We start from the raw sequence: 24,331 nt of genomic DNA, 5'->3' as shown, positions 1-24,331 counted from the left end.
GTCACTCTCTCATTTCATCCCAGCTTACCCTTCCCCCTCCCCATGTCCTTAAGTCCACTCTCTACGTCTGTGTCTTTATTCCTGTCCTGCCCCTAGATTCTACAGAACCATATATTTTTTTAGATGCCATATATATGTGTTAGCATACGGTATTTGTTTTTCTCTTTTTGACTTGCTTCACTCTGTATGACAGATCCATCCACCTCACTACAAATAACTCAATTTCATTTCCTTTTATGGCTGAGTAATATTCCATTGTATATATGTGCCACATCTTCTTTATCCATTCATCTGTTGATGGACACTTCGCTTGCTCCCATGTCCTAGCTATTGTAAATAGTGCTACAATGAACATTGTGCTACATGACTTTGAATTATGGTTTTCTCAGGGTATATGCCCAGTAGTGGGATTGCTGGGTCATATGGTAGTTTTATTCTTAGTTTTTTAAGGAACCTCCATACTGTTCTCCATAGTGACTGTATCAATTTACCTTCCCACCAACAGTGTAGGAGGGTTCCCTTTTCTCCACACCCTCTCCAACATATATTATTTGTCAATTTTTTGTTGATGACCATTCTGACCGGTGTGAGGTAATACCTCATTGTAGTTTTGATTTGCATTTCTCTAATGGCTAGTGATGTTGAGCATCCTTTCATGTGTTTGTTGGCAATCTGTATATCTTCTTTGGAGAAATGTCTATTGAGATCTTTTGCCCATTTTTAGATTGGATTCTTTGTTTTTTGATATTGAGCTACAAGAGCTGCTTGTATATTTTGGAGATTAATCCTTTGTCAGTTGCTTCATTTGCAAATGTTCTCTCCCATTCTGAGGGTTGTCTTTTGGTCTTGTTTATGGTTTCCTTTGCTGTGCAAAAGCTTTGAAGTTTCATTAGGTCCCATTTGTTTATTTTTGTTTTTATTTCCATTTCTCTAGGAGGTGGGTCTAAAGGATCTTGCTGTGATTTATGTCATGGAGTGTTCTGCCTATGTTTTCCTCTAAGAGTCTTATAGTGTCTGGCCTTACATTTAGGTCTTTAATCCATTTTGAGTTTATTTTTGTGTATGGTGTTAGGGAGTGTTCTAATTTCATTCTTTTACATATAGTTGTCTAGTTTTCCCAGCACCACTTATTGAAGAGGCTGTCTTTTCTCCATTGTATATTCTTGTCTCCTTTATCAAAGACAAGGTGACCATATGTGCGTGGGTTTATCTCTGGGCTTTCTATCCTGTTCCATTGATCTATATTTCTGTTTTTGTGCCAGTACCATACTGTCTTGATTACTGTAGCATTGTAGTATAATCTGAAGTCAGGGAGCCAGATTCCTCCAGCTCCATTTTTCTTTCTCACGATTACTTTGCTCTTCAGGGTCTTTTGTGTTTCCATACAAATTGTGAAATTTTTTGCTCTAGTTCTGTGAAAAATGCCATTGGTACTTTGACAGGGATTGCATTGAATCTGTAGATTGCTTTGGGTAGTATAGTCATTTTCACAATGTTGATTCTTCCAATCCAAGAACATGCTATATCTCTCCATCTGTTTGTATCATCTTTAATTTCTTTCATCAGTGTCTTATAGTTTTCTGCATACAGATCTTTTGTCTCCCTTGGTAGGTTTATTCCTAGGTATTTTATTCTTTTTGTTGCAATGGTAAATGGGAGTGTTTCCTTATTTCTGTTCCAGAGTTTTCATCATTAGTATATAGGAATGCAAGAGATTTCTGTACATTAATTTTGTATCTTGCTACTTTACCAAATTCATTGATTAGCTCTAGTAGTTTTCTAGTAGCATCTTTAGGATTCTATATTTATAGCATCATGTCATCTGCACACAGTGACAGTTTTACTTCTTTTCTGTTTTGGATTCCTTTTATTTCTTTTTCTTCTCTGATTTCCATGGCTAAAATTTCCAAAACTATGTTGAATAATAGCAGTGAGAGTGGGCAACCTTGTCTTTTTCTTGATCTTAGAGGAAATGGTTTCAGTTTTGCACCATTGAGAATGATGTTGGCTGTGGGTTTGTCATATACGGCCTTTATTATGTTGAGGTAGGTTCCCTCTATGCCTGCTTTCAGGAGATTTTTTATCATAAATCAGTGTTGAATTTTGTCAAAACCTTTTTCTGCATCTATTGAGATTATCGTATGGTTTTTCTCCTTCAATTTGTTAATATGGTGTATCACATTGATTGATTTGTGTATATTGAAGAATCCTTGCATTCCTGGGATAAATCCCACTTGATCATGGTGTATGATCCTTTTAATGTGCTGTTGGATTCTGTTTGCTAGTATTTTGTTGAGGATTTTTGCATCTATGTTCATCAGTGATATTGGCCTCTAGTTTTCTTTCTTTTTGACATCTTTGTCTGGTTTTGGTATCAGGGTGATGGTGGCCTCGTAGAATGAGTTTGGGAGTGTTCCTCCCTCTGCTATATTTTGGAAGAGTTTGAGAAGGATAGGTGTTAGCTCTTCTCTAAATGTTGTATAGAACTCACCTGTGAAGCCTTCTGGCCCTGGGCTTTTGTTTGTTGGAAGAGTTTTTTTTTTATCACAGATTCAATTTCAGTGCTTGTGATTGGCCTGTTTATATTTTCTATTAATCTCTGGTTCAGTCTCGGAAGGTTGTGCTTTTCTCAGAATTTGTCCATTTCTTCCACATTGTCCATTTTATTGGCATATAGGTGCTTGTAGTAATCTCTCATGATCCTTTGCATTTCTGCAGTGTCTGTTTTTACTTCTCCTTTTTCATTTCTAATTCTATTGATTTGAGTCTTCTCCCTTTTTTTCTTGATGAGTCTGGCTAATTAATGGTTTATCAATTTTGTTTATCTTCTCAAAGAACCAGCTTTTAGTTTTATTGATCTTTGCTATCATTTTCTTCATTTCTTTTGCATGTATTTCTGATCTGATCTTTATGATTTCTTTCCTTCTGCTAACTTTCGGGTTTTTTGTTTTTCTTTCTCTAATTGCTCTAGGTGTAAAGTTAGGTTGTTTATTTGAGATTTTTCTTGTTTCTTGAGGTAGGATTGTATTGCTATAACTTCCCTCTTAGAACTGCTTTTGTTGCATGCCATAGGTTTTAGATAGTTTTGTTTTCATTGTCATTTGTTTCTAGGTATTTTTGATTTCCTCTTTGATTTCTTCAGTGATCTCTTGGTTATTTAGTAGCGTATTGTTTAGCCTCCGTGCTTTTTTTTTTTTTTTTTTTTGGCGGTACGTGGGCCTCTCACTGTTGTGGCCTCTCCCGTTGCGGAGCACAGGCTCTGGACATGCAGGCTCAGTGGCCATGGCTCACGGGCCCAGCCGCTCCGCAGCATGTGGGATCTTCCCAGACCGGGGCACGAACCTGTGTCCCCTGCATCGGCAGGCGGACTCCCAACCACTGCGCCACCAGGGAAGCCCCCGTGTGTTTTTATTTTATACAGTTTTTTCCTGTAACTGATATCTAGTCTCATAGCATTGTGGTCAGAAAAGATACTTGATATGATTTCAGTTTTCTCAAATTTATGAAGGCTTGATTTGTGACCCAAGATATGATCTATCCTGAAGAATGTTCCATGAGCAGTTGAGAAGAAAATGTATTCTGTTGGTCTTGGATGGAGTGTCCTATGAATATCAGTTAAGTCCATCTTGTTGAATGTATCATTTAAAGCTTGTGTTTCCTTATTTATTTTCATTTTGGATGATGTGTCCATTGGTGAAAGTGGGGTGTTAAAGGCCCCTACTCTTATTGTGCTAATGCTGATTTCCCCTTTTATGGCTGTTAGCATTTGCCTTATGTATTGAGGTGCTCCTGTGTTGGGTGCATAAATATTTGCAATTGTTATATCTTCTTGGATTGATCCCTTGATCATTATGTAGTGTCCTTCATTGTCTCTTGTAATAGTCTTTATTTTAAAGTCTGTTTTGTCTGATAGGAGAATTGCTACTCCAGCTTTCTTTTGATTTCCATTTGCATGGAATATTTTTTTCTGTCCCCTCACTTTCAGTTTGTATGTGTCCCTAGGACTGAAGTGGGTGTCTTGAAGACAGCATATATACAGGTCTTGTTTTTGTATCCATTCAGCCCCAGTCTATGTGTTTTGGTTGGAGCATTTAATCCATTTACATTTAAGGTAGTTATTGATATGTATGTTCCTATTACCATTTTCTTAATTATTTTGGGTTTGTTATTGTAGGTGTTTCCCTTCTCTTGTGTTTCCTGCCTAAAGAAGTTCCTTTAGCAATTGTTGTGAAGCTGGTTTGGTGGTGCTGAATTCTCTTAGCTTTTGCTTGTCTGTAAAGGTTTTAATTTCTCCATCGAATCTGAATGAGATCCTTGCTGGTTAAGGTAATCTTGGTTGTAGGTTTTTCCCTTTCATCACTTAAAATATGTCCTGCCACTCCCTTCTGGCTTTCATTGTTTCTGCTGAAAGATCAGTTGTTACCCTTATGTGGATTACCTTGTATGTTATTTGTTGCTTTTCCCTTGCTGCTTTTAATATTTTTTCTTTGTATTTAATTTTTGCTTAAAGCTTTTTCCTACTTTACTGTATTAAAAACAGTGTCTCAGGCTTCCCTGTTGGCGCAGTGGTTGGGAGTCCGCCTGCTGATGCAGGGGACGTGGGTTCGTGCCCCGGTCCAGGAGGATCCTACGTGCCACGGAGCGGCTTGCCCCATGAGCCATGGCCACTGAGCCTGCATGTCCAGAGCCTGTGCTCCACAACAGGAGAGGCCACAACAGTGAAAGGCCCACAAAAAAAAAAAAAAACAAAGAAAACTAAAATAAAAACAACAGTGCTTCAAATTTGTTTTCATCTGTACTTCCCTGCTTAACAGCAAAGTTTAATATTTTTCATGTGTTTTTGTTTTCATCTAGATCATGTTATTAAAATTAAAAATAAGCTGCCATAAATTTTGAGAAATTTTTGAAAACCCCCACCAAAATGTCCCCCAAAATACTTCCTAAGGAACTCAAATTTCCAAATAAATCAGATATAATGAATCAAAGAGAAGTGTCAAATTAATTTGTCTTTCCTTTAGCTGGTTAAGTGTCTTTCATGTGTAATTCAAGTCCTGTTAGGAGTGTTTTAAAGGATATTAAAAATAAGACATGGATTACCTCCCCAAAGTTTACATTCCAGTACAGTTATTACCATATGGCTGACCAGGATTCAAAAATTGTTAAATGTTTTAAGAAAAGAACAGAACGAGAGTTACGGGGATTCAAAGAATGGGGAGATTATTTCTAACTTTAGTGATGGGATGTGAAGAGTCAGAGAAGGCTTCTTGGAGGAAATTGCATCTGAGTCGAATGAAAAGGATCTGAGGTAGGGACATATTTCAGGGCGGTGGGGGAAGTGTGTTGGTGAGAATATTTTGCCCATTTTACATGAGGGAGCTCCTGAGATTTTTTTTTTAATATTTAATTTTATTGGCATATAGTTGATTTACAGCATTGTGTTAGTTTCAGGTGTATGGCAAAGTGATTCAGTTATACATATACATATATTCATTCTTTAAGTCTTCTAAGGGATAGCTACTCTTCTTCATGTAGGCAAATGGAGTCAGGCAGGGATGACCAATCCATGGCCAGCAGGTCACACAAAAGGGACAGGTTTCCACCTAAGTTTAATTTTAAAAACAAACATGAAGAACACTAAAATTGGCCAGTTTCAATTACCTCCACAATATTAAAATTATATTATGTATTTTCAAAGGCCTAAAAGTTACAGTGAAGCTCAGTGCTTCCCAGCCCCTTCCAAGACATGATACACGAAGAAACTGATACTACTTCTTTGTTATACTGGAATAAACAGACCAGATGCTACTGGAGGTAAGTGGCTCAGAACCTTGGCTGTTCCAGGTCCTGCTGATGGTGCAGAAGGCTGAAAGTATCAATCTCTGGGCACTCTTGGAACCCATCGGGCAAACACCACATGGAAAATTCTACAGGTAGATAAAGATGATTAATAAAAACAGTTACTGGATTTATTCTGCATAAGAAATAATCAGTGAATTGGGCACAGAGATTGGTAAAGAAAAAGGAAGAATTATTATGGTCCTTAATTGGTCTGACTTTTACCAGGCATTCTACCATGGGATAAAGAAATTTCCAGTATTACACAGAAAGTAACATAATTGAACCCCGAAATTTTGACCATCTGTGTGATCAGATACGTTTCTTTTTGAGTTATCTTCTAGAGAGCAAGCCTTCAATAGTACTCTTTTTGTCTCCCAACACGGATTGTCTCAACAATTGATTAGAAAAGTAGAACCTCATGTTTTGAAGTTATCTTTAAGTGAGATTCTAGTCTATTCTTCTTCCCAACGAAAGTGTCTGTTCTGCAGTTTCCCTAATAAATCACTGGCACTAACAGTCCAAGCTTGAAAATCATCCGGAGACAAGAAATTTAACTATAGAAGATATTATGGGACTGGCTGATGAGAATAATATTTTGCATTTTTCTAGCAGTCTCATTTCAGCAAGTTCAAAACAGGGGATCAAATAATGCTCATGTCCCAAACAGGTAGAAAGGTAGCAAATAGATTTCTTAGGCTCTCCATTCAACAAAGAGTACTTCCGTCTAAGTATTTGTTTATTTAATTAAACCCTGTCTTGCTCTAGAAGCTGTTTCAACTAGACAGAATACATTGGCCATCGAGGATTTAATAGTTTAGAAGTTGAAAGGTTAGAAAACAATTTAAAAGATGGTCTTTTCATAATAGAAAAAAATGGATTTGCAAGAATATTTTTTTTATAGTTACACAATTGGGTGCAGTGCTCTTGTGGAAAAATTCCTGAAAACCTTTGGTGTACCACCATACTTATTATTATATTAGAAATTCTAGCAGCTGTGCTTTTCTTCTAAATTAAGAAAATAATGAATATCATGAGCTAATGCCACATCAAAGTGGCATGTTTCAACACTTCAGTGTCATGTGTTGCCAGAGTTGAGTTTTCCAAGAGCCCTGGCTCTCCCCACTCTTCTTGGAGGCCGATGTTGAGGTGGTCACTCCAGGCCAGGGAAGTAGCAATTCTTGGTTCTCCTTCCAGATTGTGGTGAGGCTTTGGATACACTTTATCCCACCTCAGTTTCTCGGGTGAGGCCCTTTACCATGTAAAGGGGTTGTGGTCAAATGGAAATATTTGAAGTGTTGCCACATGGAAGAGGGATTTAGCCTATTCTGCAAGGTCCCAGAGGATAAAACTGGGACCAAGAAGATGGTAATTGCTACAGAGAGATGGATTTGGACTCTACATGAAGATGGACTGTATGAAAAAAAAAACAGGACTCATTAACACTCCTTCTTACTAGGACAAACACCTCAACTGAACTATTTAATTTAATTCTTTCAACAACCCAAGAGGTAAGTGTCATTAATTTTTACAGACTTAGAAACTGAGACTCGGAGAGAATAAGTCATTTGACTAAGGGCACACCACGACTGAATGAGCCAGAACTGAGACCCAGATCATGTCGAGACTCCAACCTGATCCGTGGTATGGAATTAACTCACAGAATTAACCATTGAGTTACACTCCCTTAAAAAAATGAAGTAGGGGAAAAAATCTCAAAATTAAACATTATTTAACAAGCAGCAAGTTACTATGGGACTTGTGAATGATCAAGATGGACCTAAAGTCTAAAGGCAAAGATTTAGGATTGGAGGTGGGAATACCTGCTGAGGAAAGACATCTACAACCCAGCTGTCTTGCTGGAGACAGATCCCAAGGAAATAGCTGGTAAGCTGACCGCTGATGGTATTCAGGCTTGTTTTAATTAAGGGAGCTGTCAGCTTTCCTTTGAAAAACTGCTAGTAAATAAAACTGCCCCAGATGGAATTAGCTGCCATGGGAGACACTGAGATCCTTGCTCTTGGGGATGTTCAGACAGAGCCTGGATGGGTAGATGCTGAGATGGAAGAAGATCAAGATGTAAAGACCCTCAGGTCTCTTCCAGCCGAGAGAGTCTGTAATTTCTTCTGTGCAGGGGGTCTGAGCTAAAATATTAAAAAAAAAAAAAAAGGAAGAGAAAGTGGACACGTTTGAAAGAATTAGAGGAGATCAAGGTCTATAACATACTCAGGTTTCTGCAAATTTCTGTCCACGCAGTCAGGGTTAAGGCCATGCCCTGCTCCAAGGAATCCCCATGTAAAAATGAGCAGTGTTAGCCACATGACCTGTGTTTTGAAGAAAGAGTTCCAGGCAATGGAAGAGGGACTCTTCCTGCTCCACTCTGTCAAGGAAAAGGAGGGAAGATCTTCCATTCAAGACCTTGTAGAAGAGTGGACTTTGATGACTTTAAACCATAAATGAGGTCCAGAAAAAGGAAGTAACCTTCCCAGCAAGGCAAAGTCAGGCTCTGCATAGGCACCCTGATCTCCTGACTTCCAAGCTTACGGAGTTTCCTTCTTCGGAGCAGCTTTGCTTGCCCATCTCCATTCTTATTGAGGATTTTATTTTGCCCCAGGCTGAGGGCTCTGTGAGGGCACATCTCTCACATCTCTCCCTCATTTTTAACCCCTGCCTGCCCTGTGCTAGGTCCTCTATCTATCCCTGGGACCCCAACCTACTTTCCTAATCTGATTTCCACAGTTCCCATTTGCCAAGCTAAGGTACTCAGCTGACCTAAAAATACCAGTTAGAAATGGAAAATGTCTCAGAGATCATCTAATTTAACCCTGGCATTTTGCAGATGAGAAAACAGGAAGTCAGAGAGAAATAAGTAGGCATCTCAGTCGCTGGTCAACATTATGTGAAGTGCTTATTAGCTGCTATGCCTGGTGATAGGAGGTGCCAGGAGCTACCACAGCCTGTGAACACCAGGCCTCTGCTCCCTGGGAGTTCACAGAGCCTGGAGTGGGAAGGTCCTGGTGGCTGAGTGTGAGAAGCAGGAGCAGGAATTGAGTCCTGGGTGCTGGTGTTTCTAATGCTGATTCGCAGGCAGACGTTGCATTTTTCCTGGGCTTCAGTTTCTCCAACGATACCATGAGGGAGTTAATGTTTTCCATATTTCTCCTCTCAGGGCTGGTGCAGTGGTGGCAGGATTGTACCTGGGGAATTTTGGAAAGGGTGCCCCAGAGGAGCTGGAGCATTGTTGTATGTTCCACACGGCTCTGTGGAGTGTCCTGCCCATGAGCTCACCTTGTTAATTCAGGGAGGGCCTGGGGAGAGACTGGGGGATGGAGTGGGGTGGAGTGGGAGTGGGGGAGACTCCATATTCCCACAGGCTCGAAGTTGTAGCGGTCAAACAGATTTGGCCTGGCACATGCCATAACAAAGAGACCCTCCCTGAGTGAGTCACTTCTTTTGGGGAAACTCCCTTCACCCGAACTTGCTCCTACAGGGCAGGGACCTTGACTCAAGGCTGCTCTGGGTACAGAGCTCAGCTCATTCTGGACACTAACCACGCGTCTAGGGTGTGTGTTTTCCTCCCGCAAGGAGCATCTTAGCATGAGGAGAGACTGTGGTTACTCGCTCCATTTTCTCAAGTTATAAAAGTGTACACCAGTCCACTCTTTTGCAAAGGATTCTAACTGTGTTCTGAAAGTGAGTGGGGTGACTGCAGCTTCAGGGAGGGTCTCCAGCACTGTGGGGCAGTGGAAGAATACTTAATATCTGAGTATTGGGTCTGTGCTGGGAGAACTTAGGTGAGTCACAGACATCTGTACATGGCACTTTATGGTTTAAAATCTTGCACGTACATGATTTTATATCATCTTTACAACAACCCTCTGCAAGTGGCATAATTTCCCCATTCCATCTCATTTTATAGAGAAGGAAAATCAGTCTCGGGAAGCTTAAGGGACTGCAGGGTCCCAGGGGAACACGGCAGTGCTGAACTTGGATGTGTCTTACTAACATCAGAGCTTCTTTCCACAAATGTTCATGTTATAGCCTAGGCCTCAGGTTTCCTCTCTGGAAACAAGAGTATTGGACAACCTCTGCAATCTGGTCCCATTCTGACATTCTGTTGTTCTGTGGAGTGGGTCATGTGCATTTCCTCTCTAATGCTATGTCCTTAGCACCCGAGTTTAAGGTTATACTGCCAAGCTGTGAGACAGAGAGAGACTTCAAAGGAAAAGTGACATGATTGCTATCACCTTCGGAGGGTGGGGTCAGAAAGGGAGAAGGGGAATGGCTTGGAGCCAGACCAAGGCAGGATGAAATCTTGACTCTTCCATTTCTTAGCACTGAGACTTTGAACAAATCACTCAACCTCTCTGAGCCTCGGCTTCCTCTCCTGAATTTTCAAACTGGGGCAATGACACGGATTTTGCAGGTGGATGGTTGTGGAGATCAAGTGAAATTGTTTTAAGAAGGCTGATACACTTATCACCTGTTAGGTAGGTAACGGTGCTTATTGAAAGTTAGTTCCCTTATCTTACTTTCACCTGGTAGATATGCATATCAAACCTGTTGTCAACAACAAGGATTTGCTTAATTTCTGGTAGTCATGACAGTATAGGCTGTATCTATTGGAAAGGGGCCTAAGACTACTGGCCTGCCTATCCACTGGCGTGTGCCCAGGTGCAAAGGAGAACAAATATGCATTATTTGGTTGGAGTTGAGAGCTAATGGACACAGCCAGAAGTGCCCCTGTATGTGAAAAATAATTTTGGGAACCGTTGTTCACCTTAGATCATGTAAATTATGCACATTATTCCATAATATATCCATGTTTACTGTGATAATAAAACAGTGTTTAAAACAGTACCTGGCATGTAGCCAAAACTTGATAAGCATTTGTTGATCGAGTGAATTAATTTTTGAGTAAAAAATAATGTTTGCCATCAGTGGATTGACCTAGAGACTGTCATATGGAGTGAAGTAAGTCAGAAAGAGAAAAATAAATATCATACATTAATGCATATATGTGGAATCTAGAGAAATGAGACAGGTGATTTTATTTGCAAAGCAGAAATAGAGACATAGAGAACAAGGTATGGATACCAAGGGCGAAACAGGGGGTGGGATGAATTGGAAGATTGGGATTAACAAATATACATTATTGATACTATGTATAAAATAGATAACTAATGAGAACATACTGTATAGCACAGGGAACCCTACTCAGTGTTCTGTGGTGACCTAAATGGGAAGGAAATCTAAAAAAGAGGGGATATATGTATATGTATAGCTGATTCACTTTGTTTTAGAGTAGAAACTAACACAACATTGTAAAACAACTATACTCCAATAAAACTTAAAAAAAATAATAAAATAAAATGTTTGCCATCAGGTAAAATTGATGTTCCAGGAAGATGAATTGTACTTGACAGTGGCCTCCAGCATCTGACTGCATAGCCCCACGCACCCACCCCAAGGAACACGAACCCCACAGAGATTCATCCTTTTATCGTACAGTTGAGAAATATAAGTTCACAACTGTAAAGCGATAAGCCGAGCTGGTCTAAAACCCAGGTCTCCTGAACCCCACCCCAGCCTCATACAACTAAATGTTCAATTCTTCATCGTCACGTTTCAAGATCTTCAAGCTTTTGGTTTCCCTACATCTACTTCTTTGTTTCCTCCATACAGTACCTAGAGGCCAGATTAAATTGGCTGGGGCTGTGTTTCACAGTTGTGACAAACACTTTGTTTGACCATGTTTGTTTCCAGAATCTCCCGTACTAACTGTTTGAATATTTATGAAGGGCTTTATGATGGTTTTGATGATTTCTTCCATTTTTGTCTCAAGAGTATTTCAGTAAGACAGTACATTAAAAGGATCATACACCATGATCAAGTGGGGTTTATCCCAGGAATGCAAGGATTCTTCAGTATATGCCAATCAATCACTGTGATACATCCTATAAACAAACTGAAGGATAAAAAAACATGATAATCTCAATAGATGCAGAAAAAGCTTTCGACAAAATTCAACACTGATTTATGATAAAAACTGTCCTGAAAGTAAGCATAGAGAGTGCCTACCTTAACATAATAAAGGCCATATATGACAAACCCACAGCCAGCATTGTTCACAGTGCTGAAAAACTGAAACCATTTCCTCTAAGATCAGGACCAAGACAAGATTGCCCAGTCTCACTGCTATTATTCAACATACTTTTGGAAGCTTTAGCCATAGCAATCAGAGAAGAAAAAGAAATAAAAGGAATACAAATCAGGAAAGAAGAAGTAAAACTGTCACTGTGTGCAGATGACATGATACTTACTATACACAGAGAATCCTAAAGATGCTACCAGAAAACTACTAGAGCTAATCAATGAATTTGGTAAAGTAGCAGGATACAAAATTAATGCACAGAAATCTCTTGCATTCCTATACACTAATGATGAAAAATCTGGAAGAGAACTTGAGGAAACACTCCCATTTACCACTGCAACAAAAAGAATAAAATACCTAGGAATAAACCTACCTAAGGAGACAAAAGACCTGTATGCAGAAAACTGTAAGACACTGATGAAAGAAATTAAAGATGATTCCAATAGATGGAGAGATATACCATGACCTTGGATTGGAAGAATCAACATTGTGAAAATGACTATACTACCCAAAGCGATCTACAGATTCAAGGTAATCCCTGTCAAAGTACCAATGACATTTTTCACAGAACTAGAACAAAGAATTTTGCAATTTCTAGGGAAACACAAAAGACCTGAATAGCCAAAACAATCTTGAGAAAGAAAAACGGAACTGGAGGAATCTGGCTCCCTGACTTCAGACTGTACTACAAAGCTACATTAATCAAGACAGTATGGTACTGGCACAAAAACAGAAATATAGATCAATGGAACAGGATATAAAGCCCAGAGATAAACCCATGCACATATGGTTACCTTATCTTTGATAAAGGAGGCAAGAGTATACAATGGAGAAAAGACAGCCTCTTCAATAAGTGGTGCTGAGAAAACTGGACAGCTACATAGAAAAGAATGATATTAGAACACTCCCTAACTCAGTATAAAAAAATAAACTCAAAATAGATTAAAGACCTAAATATAAGGCCAGACACTATAAAACTCTTAAAGGAAAACATAGGCAGAACACTCTATGATATAAATCACAGCACCTAGAGAAGTGGAAATAAGAACAAAAATAAACAAATGGGACCTAATCAAACTTAAAAGCTTTTGCACAGCAAGGACACCATAAACAAGACGAAAAGACAACCCTCAGAATGGGAGAAAATATTTGCGAATGAAGAAACTGACAAAGGATTAATCTCAAAAATATACAAGCAGCTCATGCAGCTCAATATCAAAAAAAACAAACAACCCAATCCAAAAATGGGCAGAAGACCTAAATAGACATTTCTCCAAAGAAGATATACAGATTGCCAACAAACACATGAAAGGATGCTCAACATCACTAATCACTAGAGAAATGCAAATCAAAACTACAATGAGATATCACCTCTCACCAATCAGAATGGCCAACATCAAAAAATCTACAAACAATAAATGCTGGAGAGGGTGTGGAGAAAAGGGAACCTTCACACACTGTTGGTGGGAATGTAGATTGATACAGCCACCATGGAGAAGAGTATGGAGGTTCCTTAAAAAACTAAAAATAGAACTACCATACAACCCAGCAATCCCACTACTGGGCATATAGCCTGAGAAAACCATAATTCAAAAAGAGACATGTACCACCATGTTCACTGCAGCACTATTTACAATAGCCAGGACATGGAAGCAACCTAAGTGTCCATCGACAGATGAATGGATAAAGAAGATGTGGCACATATATACAATGGAATATTACTCAGCCATAGAAAGAAACTAAATTGAGTTATTTGTAGTGAAGTGGATGGACCTAGAGTCTGCCATACAGAGTGGAGTAAGTCAGAAAGAGAAAAACAAATACCATATGCTAACACATATATACGGAATCTAAAAAAAAAAAAGGTTCTGACAAACCTAGGGGCAGGACAGGAATAAAGACACAGATGTAGAGAATGGACTTGAGGACATGGGGAGGGGGAAGGGTAAGCTGAGACGAAGTGAGAGAGTGTCATGGACAAATATACACTACCAAATGTAAAATAGATAGCTAGTGGGAAGCAACTGCATAGCACAGGGAGATCAGCTGGGTGTTTTGTGACCACCTAGAGGGGTGGGATAGGGAGGGTGGGAGGGAGACGCAAGAGGGAGGGGATATGGGGATATATGTATATGTATAGCTGATTCACTTTGTTATACAGCAGAAACTAACACAGCATTGTAAAGCAATTATACTCCAATAAAGATGTTAAAAAAAAAAAGAGTATTTCAGAAAGGAGCATCTGGGGGCTTGCGGGAAAGATTCCAATTCTGGCCTTGTTTCTGAGGAGAGAAATTGAGATCCAGAGTGAAGAAAACATCTTAGCCAGATGTAAGCCCAAGATGGCAACCTGAGCTCTCTAATTGTGTTCCTTTTGGGGACCTGTAGCAGACAGGTTTGCCTGTTTGTGCACAACCTTCCTGAAGCCTCATCTGGGAAATCTTCCAGACAGAGCCATCCAGCTTTGTTAACCTAGCTGCCACCTTTCCCAAGATCTCCTCTTACCACCATCCCAACCATTTCCTTTTTCTTCTTTTCACCACCCTCCCCCCGCCCCCAGATCTCTTCCTCTGCCCAACATTTCCCTGGCTGTCAGAACTTGTTTCCTGTCAGTTGCCTCTCCCTAGGCCTAGATCCACCCCAGTGCAGTATCCTTGACAAAACAGTTGTGGTGATGCAACAGCTCAAGGTGTCAAAGCCATTAGGTAATTAAAGCAGGGGAAGGGTTTCTTCTGTCTAGAAAGACAAACACGCACACTAAGAGAAAATCTAAACAAGGAAGACAATGTCACATTCCCTGGTCTCTTCTCTGCTCCTGGGCCATGATCCCATAGTCTTTGTACCTACAGGGGATCCTCTCAGAGCACTGGACTAAGAACCCACCTGACTTAGAAGGTGTGGCAAGTTTGAACACCAAGGAATAGAACTTTGTCAAGATTTCAACACACCCCTGTTTTTGCCTTCTCTGTTTATTTTCCCATCAGCTGCACCCTAGGCTCCTGCTGCTGCAACGGCCCCAGTAGTGGCTCAGTGCTTTGGATGAGACATTGTTCAAAGGGGCCTGTGGGTGTAGCGGGCAAGTTCTCCGCCCAGGAAACCAAGCCCCTGAGGTCACCTTCCCTTGAAGGTGCATTCATTCTACACTCAACACTTGGTAAGAGCCTGCTATATTCTAGGGATTGTGCTTGGAGCAAGGGGATGGGGCGGGGAGGACTCAGAGATGAATGGAAAATGGCTTCTGTTCTGCAGGATCTCACCGTCTAGTGAGAAGTCTGGACATATAGGCAAGCATCACAGGCTGCTGTGATAATGGGACTCTAACTTAGGTCTGAATAAAGTTCTAGAAGCCTCAGGGGAGTATGTGACCAACCCCCTCTAGGTGTCTAGGAGCCAATGACCCAGGAGGTGACACTTGAATTATAACCTGAAGGATGAGTAAGGTTTCTCCAGACAGGTGGGAGGAAACAGGGTGTTCTAGCCAAAGGGGCAGCGCATTCACAGGTGGGAAAGCTGAGAGAGCAGATTGTTTTCTGAGAATATGGGGTTCATGGAGATTAAAATCGCGGCTGTGCTGGGGGGAGGTGGGAATGGGGGAGATGTCACTGAATAAGTTGGTTGGTGTAAGATTGGGTTTTTTTTTTTAACATCTTGCTGAGGAGTGTGGCCTGTCCTGAAGGCACCAAGGCACCAAAAGAGGTTTTGGCGCAAGGGAGAGACGCGAGTAGATCCATGTGGCAGTGGCAGCACCTCTCTTTCCCAGTCGTCTTCCTGCTGGGGATCCACACTCTCAGGGTTCATCTCATCTGTATTCAACTCTACTGTCCTCAGCCAGCCAAAAGGCAGTTTTCAGCACCAGCCCCTTCCCAGAAAGAGCCTCCCTTCAGATGACTGACTCCAGGGAGCTGGAGATGCAGCCATCAGTCTGGGGTAGGATGTGGAGTGGTTAGGCTAAGAGCCTTGGCTTCAGACAGCCCTGGTTTTATTTTTTTATTTTTTTATTTTTTTGCGGTATGTGGGCCTCTCACTGTTGTGGCCTCTCCCGTTGCGGAGCACAGGCTCCGGACACGCAGGTTCAATGGCCATGGCCCATGGGCCAAGCCGCTCCGCGGCATGTGGGATCCTCCCAGACCGGGGCACGAACCCGTGTCCCCTGCATCGGCAGGCGGACTCTCAACCACTGCGCCACCAGGGAAGCCCAGCCCTGGTTTTAAAACGTGGCTCTGCCTCTCATCAACTCTGTTGTCTTGAGCAAGTTGTTTCCCTCTTCTAAAGACTCAGTTTGCCCTTTATGAGATGGGCTTGATGGACAGTGATGCCTTCCTTGTTGGGTTCCCTTGAAGAGGGCCTGATTTGTAGCACATGGAAGTGCTCCATCAACTGTATCTGCTGTAGGTCTGTCCAACCCGGCTATCAGTCCCTTAGCCATGTTACTTATCACATCCATGTGCCTCTTACTGCCCTGAGATCCAGGCAAGAAGGCCCCAGGTTCACCTTTGAGGAAAGATACCATGGCATATCACAAACATGAAAAAAAATAAATCTGAAAAAGATGGCATGGGCTCTTCTGTCATTCAGAAACTGGTACTCAGAGCTGGCACAGCAAGAACCATAACCAAAAACATTAGTTCTTGTGACAAACGTCAGTCAGGTCTCCAGATCTTCAGATCTTTTGCCCTATACTGCTTTGGAGAACAGGGAGGATTTGAATGGTTAAAGCACTTAGGTAAGGGAAATTAAACAATTAATTAACTTTTCACATCCTTCCTCGCAGATGGCATAAATATAATAGACCCTTAATAGGAAAGTAGTGCTGAGTGTCCGTTTTCTTGTTTCTCTTTATGCTCTAATTCATGACTCTGGTAGTTTCTGAATTAGCATGAATTTCCAGCAGTTTTACATGGCAGTTGAGGAATATTTTGCAAAATAAACAATTCATATTACTCTTAAATTTGTATCTATGTAGGTTGAAACGTAATCTCTCTGACAAGTGTGATATAGATTCATAACATTTGCAACTAAGAGGGCATTAAAAGCTGGTATTTTCAATAGTTTAATTTTTTACAGAAATAAATACAATTTGATTAAATTAAAAAATTAAACTTTAAAGTTAACTTTACTTAAATAATTTTTATTTACAATGTTAATATCTATTAATTATAACTTATTTGTAGTTTCCTTTTTAACTGGAATTAATAATTTTTGATATTTAAGATGTCTTTGAAAATGTATATGGAAAGTAATTTTAATTTTTAAATGTATTACATTTACTTTCATGTACATTTTTCATGAAATTATTTTCAAATGTTATACACTTTGAATACAATTAACAATTTGTTTTGTAATCCTTTAGATCAGTGTTGTCCAGTAGAACTTCCTGCTATGATGAAAATGGTCTACATCTGTGCTGCCAAAATGGTAGTCACTAGACACACGTGCCTACTGAGCATGTGACATGTGGCTACTGGAAATGAGGAACTTTTACTTTAATTTTAATTTCTATTCAATTTTAACTAATTTAAATTTTAAATATCCACATGTGGCTAGTGGCAATTATATTGAACCGCACATTTTTAGATCATTAAAAATGAGAACCTGTCTAGATAATAGAAATAGAAAAAGCACAGGAGGACCTAAGAAAAGATGAAAGTTTGAAGAGAAAAAGAAATAAAGAGGTGGTCTGCCTAATTCTTTAAAATAGAAGCAATGAAAGTGAACAAATTGACTTGTACACAGAAAAGCCTACTTAAGAGTAGGTGGTGGACTGAAAAGTTAAAAAGTAGGAAAAAAACAGCAGTTGATAAAATGCAACAGAGACAAAGCAAAGCTAACATTTGCTTTGAAAATTAGTATAAAGTTTTTAGATTAATATTATTTAGCCAATACTTAGCCAAACATGATGGTGCTTTTCACTGTACAAATGGATCAATCTTTCCAGGAAAATTTGTGGATCTAGTAAAAATTTTTTGGAATGAGGAACTGGGATGTTTCAAACATAGAAGACAGATTAAATAGTAACAAGGGGAATTTTCATTATTTGGGATGGCAATTTCAAAATGAGACTATTAATTAAATGGGTAGTAAAGTGCAAAAAATAAAAAAGTAAAATTTTATAAAGTAAATATCATCCAGTACAACTAGATTGCTTCAGGGGCAAAAGTCATGAACAACTAACAATTATTATATATGTCATTGAACTATGCCAGATAGATAGGAAAATAAAGAAATCAAAATTAATTTTCTTGGTTTTACATCCCTTGTTCTAAAGTTCAGGTTTTGATTTAAGTAAAAAAATAAAAAGGAATTTTCAGCTTTTGGCATTTATTTAAACAATTGCCTTTTGTATGTCTCCTTTGATGAAATGTCTATTCTGTTCCTTTGCCCATTTTCAAATTAGATTAATTGTTGTCTGCTATTGAGTTGTAGGAGTTTCTTATGTATTTTGGATAATAGCCCTTTATCAGATACATGGTTTGCAACAATTTCTCCCATTCTGTTGGTTGCCTTTTCATTTTGTTGATTGTTTCCTTCACTGTGCAGAAGCTTTTTAGTTTGATGTAATCCCACTTGTCTCTTTTGCTTTTGTTGCCTGCTCCTTTGATGTCATATCCAAGAAATCACTGCTAAAGCCAATGTCAGGAAGCTTTCTTCCTATATTTTCTTCTAGGAGTTTTATGGTTTCAGATTTTATGTTTAAGTTTTTAATCCATTTTGACATAATACCACTTACATGAGGAATATAAAATAGTGAAACTCATAGAAGCAGAGAGTAGAATGGTGGTTGCCAGGGGTTGAGGAGCAGGAGAAAGGGAGGGGTATTAGTCAAAGGGTGCAAAGTTTCAGTTATACAAGATGAATAAGTCCTAGACATCTACTGTACAGCATAGTGGCTATAGTTAAAAATACTGTATTGTATTTTTAAAATTTTGCAAAGAGGGTAGATATTATGTCAAGTGTTCTTATCACACATATAATAATAATAACAATAATAATAATAAATAAGAATGGGAAAAGAAACTTTTGGAGGGAATGGATATGTTTTTGACATGGAGTGTAGTGATGTTTTCATGGGTGGATACTTATCTCCAAACTCATTAAATGGTATACATTAAATATGTGTAACTTTTTGTAAGTCAATAATATCTCAATAAAGTGGTTCAAAATAAAAATGATTGCCAAAGGCAAGTCTATAATGACACTAACATGGATGATAAGGAAAAAAGCTTATAAACTGGGATTCTACCCCAAAACCAAAGCACTCTCTGTGCTGTATATGGTTCAGGGTTTAAATTTGTTACTGGAAGATGAGCCTCACTTGGATCCCTTAAACATGGTCTCCCTTAATTTTTAAGCTCTCATGCATTTTGAAGGGCATTGAAATCCACACATTCATAATCTTTCCACTCTTCATATACAGGTATCAGTTTGCATGAGGCTTTTGATACATGAGAGGACTCATGAGGTCTATCTTTCCAGGGGAATTATATCCATACCCATGTGTGCATCCATATTTGTATCCATATCCATATCCATATCCATAGCTATGGGTCCAAAGTCTTTCTGACTTTCAAGTACACGATTGCAAACTTGTCACCAGTGAAAGAAATCTAAGCTGGACCTGTGTTTGAAGATGAGGGTTCGGAAAAGATCATGTCTCATGTTTAACCTCTCCGAAATGGCTACTGGGTGCAATATACCTCATGTTAAGGTGTTTTTCTTTTTCTTTTAAGTATCTGGTGAACATACTTTTTTTTATATTATACAAATATATAATACCATGATTATGGAAATAAAAAGCCACCCACAGGGTTTCTATCTTTATAAATCATCTATTTCCATTCTTTCCTGTCTTTTCCAAAAAATCATATTTTCTCACAGTGTTGGACATGCAGCACAAATATAATTTTGCATTCTAATCTTTGTCATAGGCACCACACAATGAGCAATTCCAATGTGGTCTTTATAATGACCCATTTGAATGGCTTCAAAATATAACTTTAGTGAATATATTGTCATTTATAACAGCATTTCAAAATTATCCTGGGACATTGATGCTATCTCCAATTCACTTCTGTTATCAATAATACCTCTTTGGGCACTTTCCTGCCGTCCCTTTTCCTAGGCTTGGATTATTTTCTTAGAATAAATCTCCAGTAGTGGAACTATTGGGCCAAAAGAGATGAGAACTTGATAAAATTGTTGGTTGTTATCTCCTTTAATGTATTTATTTTTAATCATAGTCTTCCCCCCTCATTTAAGCAAACTACCTTACTAGTTCACCAAGTCATTAATTAACTAGCTCAGTGTCCCAGTTTCCTGGTCTGTTCCTTTTCACATCCAACTGGTTCACAGAGTCCCTCATATTTGTTCCTTTCTGACAATGAATCTCTGGTTCACATATTTTTACACAAATAAGTTACAGTGATAATTTTTCCCCCTAAAGCTTTATCTCTTCACAGATCTACTGTCTGGCTTCAAGGAATAACCCCTCTGTAAAAGTGTCCATGAGACACAGTTTCAGTGATTGTGAAAGGGTATGCTGATAAACCAGGTAAAGGCTGGGCTCTTGGCCATCTGCTTTTCTGCCTCTTACCAATTAAGTCTCTGCTTGGGTTCTGTCACCAACCTGTTCCACCAGCTCTTGCCAAAGTGCAGGCAACCATGTGAACATGGGCATGAGTACTCACCATGTACCCACTCTACCTAGAATTGGCCTAGATCTCATGAGGGACCCTTTGGACACTCAGATTTAATCTCTCCCCTCAAGAACCCTTTGAAGAGATAAGATATATACGCTCTAAGGATATGGCTGAGAGCCTATGGTTCTACAGAGGTTCAGAAGAGATGGACAACATCATGGGCTCTGAGCTGGGGCTAGAAGGACAGATAAAAATAGAAGAGGCAGAAAGGAGTACAAAGGACATTTAGTCTGGAGGCATTAATTTATTCATCATTCAATCAATAAGCATGGACCACATAGCAGGCTCTGTGTTAGGTGCTGGGCATACACAGATGAATTAGATAGTATCCCAGTTCTTCAGGAGATCATAATCCCATGGGAGAGATACTCATAAGATGGTCATCAGCATATGGTGTAATGCACGCTATCACAGAGAAATTGACAAATCAATGGTCATGCAATGGTCAGATCTGTCAGGGAAAGACAAAAGGAGTAACAGAAAGGGAAACTTCCCTCCAGACCAAAGGGATCTGGAGTGTTTTATGAAGATCACATGAACAAAATAGAGTGGAAAGAAGACTCTGCTTTTAGCCAGAAGACCTGGGTTTTCACCTGACTCTCCTCCTTTCCAGCTGTGTGATTGGGATCAGGTTCCTCAAAGTCTCTCTTGGCCTCAGTTTTGTCACAAGTAAAATGGGGATCATGATACTTCCACATGAACTGCTGGGTGATTGAAAGAGAAAGGAGGAGATAAAGGGCCAAGTGAAAGAATTTATTATTAATTATTATCATCATCATCACATACGAAAGTACTTTGGAAATTCTCTATCCCAGTACACATGAGCAAAGCTATTGGTGTGATGACTTAATTACCACCATGATTACCTGCTCTTGTCCTCCAGGCATTGGCTTACGTCTGGAAACAGAGAGACTGGCTATGAATGAGTGTGGTTCACTCCTGTCACCCACCACATCTTTTTGCTTTGTGTAAATCTCACCCTGGAAGGCCTCAGAATGTTAACTTTGCATATGTAAGTCCTTCTGAGCATGATTATCAGCACTTTTTTTTTCTTTAAGGAAATTAAATCATGTGGAGTTCACTAAACCTAAGGATATTGAAAGTGCATGGAGCATTGGCCACATGCCCAGGATTCACCTAGTCACCCAGGCATTACTGCACAGGCCATTTATTTCATAATTTCTCACAAGAAACCGTGGCAATAGCCAGAGATGACAGAGGTGACAGATGAGTCAAGGAGAGAGGGTGACTCAGAGGCAACCATCTTGGCCCTGCCCGCCACCCCCAACTGGCAGCCTTGAGTGTGCTGGCTTCCACAGAGATCTATACTTTTGTTTGGATGTTGCTTTAAGGAGATTAAAGGATCTGTATTCCTGGAAGCCTCCTTCCTCATTTCTTCCCCAGGGCCCTTCAGACCATGCTCCAGTTCATTCCTTTGTAATGAGAAGAACTCACATTCCTTGGGAATTTATTCTATGCTGAAAATCACACTCTGTCTTTCACACCCATTGTCTTATTTACTCCTCACGACTTCCACACAGGTATGATGGTTAACCTCAACTTACAGATGAGGAAACCATGGCATAAAGAAAGTAAGGAATTGGCTAAGGTGAGTCCAGGAATACCTGGTAGAACTGGATGTAGATCGTCTAACTGCAGAGCCCATGCCTCTGACCGTTCTGAAATTCTGCCTCTTCCAGGCAGGAAAGCCTGGAGCTCCCATGTCACAACGATAATCTCGGTCACCTCTGCTGTAAGTCAAAGCTGAGGACTGTTTCAGGATTGGTTTCTCATAAAGCTAGAACTGCAGAAAAGAGGAAATTAGCTGAAGGATGTTCTACGCAACCTTCATCCTGTGCAGGCAGCCAGAGAAAGCCTGGCTCTGGGAACATGTCCTACAGAGCTCCTGCTGCCAGATGGAGGAGGCCCGTCGTTTACCTTCGTAAGGAAGAGAGAACAACATCTCTGAAAGAGGAAGAGCCAAGTTTAATGACTCTCTTTCAGACTCCACCTCTCTGATTCCTTGTGCAACACTTTTTTTTTTCCCTTGAGAATATGTGATCTCGTTTATCACCACAAACACAGCTCTCATCATGCCTCCCACTGTTGAAGGACCTCCAAGAATGATTTCTCTTGGCCCCAGTCAGCAGTCTCCAAACTCATCTGAGCATGGAGCCTCACCAGTTAAAAAGATTTATAATTTGTGTGCCCATATTGATTTATAATATGTGTGTATGCATGTGCGTCAAACCATGCCAATATACTAAGCACATTATAAAAATAAAGCAAAAATAGAAATGATAAAAGGAGAGATACATAAGAATTAAAGAATGCTTTAAAATATGTGTTAATCTTCATAACATCATACTATCTTTTCTACCATCCCAAGCCATAATCAACACTGTAGGTGGGGTTCATCATTAATCACAGGAATGTAAACCCATATTTCAAGCATTCTTCCTGAGAATTTTAAGGGTATTTTATTGATTGATGGATTGATTTGCCTAGTGCTTGTTATATGTGATTAGATCATCATTGGCTTTAACCCCTGAAATGTGGCCAGTGACAAGCCAAGAATAAGAGAAAAATCAGCTTTGCCATTTTCTTGTTGTTTGCTTGTATTTGTTACAAGAGTCATTCTCAATCCATGAGTTCTTTGCAGGAATCTTTCAAAACCACTTGTCCATTTTGCGAAGATTTCTTAAGTTAGATCCAGGTAAAGATTCCATAAATCCAAAAAATTAGCTAAATGAGAACAGCAGTGTGGGTACCTCATGGACAGTCTAGGGCATAGAATCCCTACCCCTCCCTCAGAATAACCGTAGTTGGAGATGTGACATGGAATCTTTTGACTTATGGATCTGACATGGGTCCCCTAGTCAATCTATAAAGGAAATAATATGAATTTTAACTTCTTTTATGTAAATAAAAGTAAATATAAAAGAAGATTCCAATATGATTTGCACACCCTCCTGGGAGCATGCACTCCTCTTTGGAAACCCTTGTACCAAAATCAGAGCCCTCAGCCTTCTGAGATTGGTGACCTACTTCTTAAGCCATACCTCCAACCCTTGCTAACTCCACCCATTCCCATGATCACCCACACACTGCACTGTACAAACACACAGGGCTGGACATCTTTTTCTGAAAACTTTCTTCCCCTGAGCCTTTGCTCAGAATGTTCCCTCTGCTTTCCCTTGCTAGCTTTTGAAATTTTACTCAGCCCTAGAGGCTCACCTCAGCCTCCACCTTCTGTGGGAAATAATAACAATATCAACTGACATTTATTGACTTCTTACTACATGTTGGATACTGCATTATCTCATTTAACCTTTACAACAATTCCAGGTGATAGGTACTATTATGAGAAAGCTGAGGAATAGAGAATTGCCCAAAGCCACACAGCTAAGAAATGGGGAAACCAGGAACAAAACACAGGGGGACTCAAAATTCCCACACTCTAGCACTGTATGTGTGTTTTAATTTGATTTTATTTGTTTGAGCAGGTAAAGTCTACACTAAGCCCTCCCCCTCTTCCTGCTAGTGGGGAGTAGGAATTGTTCTCTCCTCAAGTTTCCAAAGCAGGATGTTTGTAAATATCGTGCAGTACTTACTTCACTTTGCCATATGTTGCTGTTATGTGTGC

The sequence above is a fragment of the Mesoplodon densirostris genome, chromosome 5 (genome assembly GCF_025265405.1).
Source record: "Mesoplodon densirostris isolate mMesDen1 chromosome 5, mMesDen1 primary haplotype, whole genome shotgun sequence".
NCBI classification, from domain to species: domain Eukaryota; kingdom Metazoa; phylum Chordata; class Mammalia; order Artiodactyla; family Ziphiidae; genus Mesoplodon; species Mesoplodon densirostris.
The sequence above is the reverse complement of the archived record's forward strand: the minus strand, read 5'-3'. Positions refer to the sequence as shown.